The sequence below is a fragment of the Grammomys surdaster genome, unplaced genomic scaffold, assembly GCF_004785775.1.
Source record: "Grammomys surdaster isolate TR1022 unplaced genomic scaffold, NIH_TR_1.0 125889, whole genome shotgun sequence".
Classification (NCBI taxonomy): Eukaryota; Metazoa; Chordata; class Mammalia; order Rodentia; family Muridae; genus Grammomys; species Grammomys surdaster.
The window spans coordinates 3,400,088-3,400,309 of NW_021620714.1; the positions used below are offsets into that span (position 1 = coordinate 3,400,088).

At 26.1% G+C, this 222-nt stretch overlaps 1 protein-coding gene across 2 annotated transcripts in view; it reads right to left on the reverse strand.

The window, feature by feature from the left end:
• The window catches only part of Slc12a8 (solute carrier family 12 member 8), a 148,091-nt gene that overhangs the window by 146,972 nt on the left and 897 nt on the right, over positions 1-222 (reverse strand). The gene's annotated exons all lie outside the window — the stretch shown is intronic.

Below are 222 nucleotides of genomic sequence, written 5' to 3' on the forward strand. Positions count from 1 at the left end.
TATATATACTATATGAAGTATGTGTGTGTATATATATACTATATGAGATGTGTGTGTGTATATATACTATATGAGATATGTGTGTATATGTATATATATATACTATATGAAGTATGTGTGTGTGTGTATACATACTATATGAGATGTGTGTGTGTATATATACATACTATATGAGGTGTGTGTGTATATACTATATGAGATGTGTGTGTGTATATATACTAT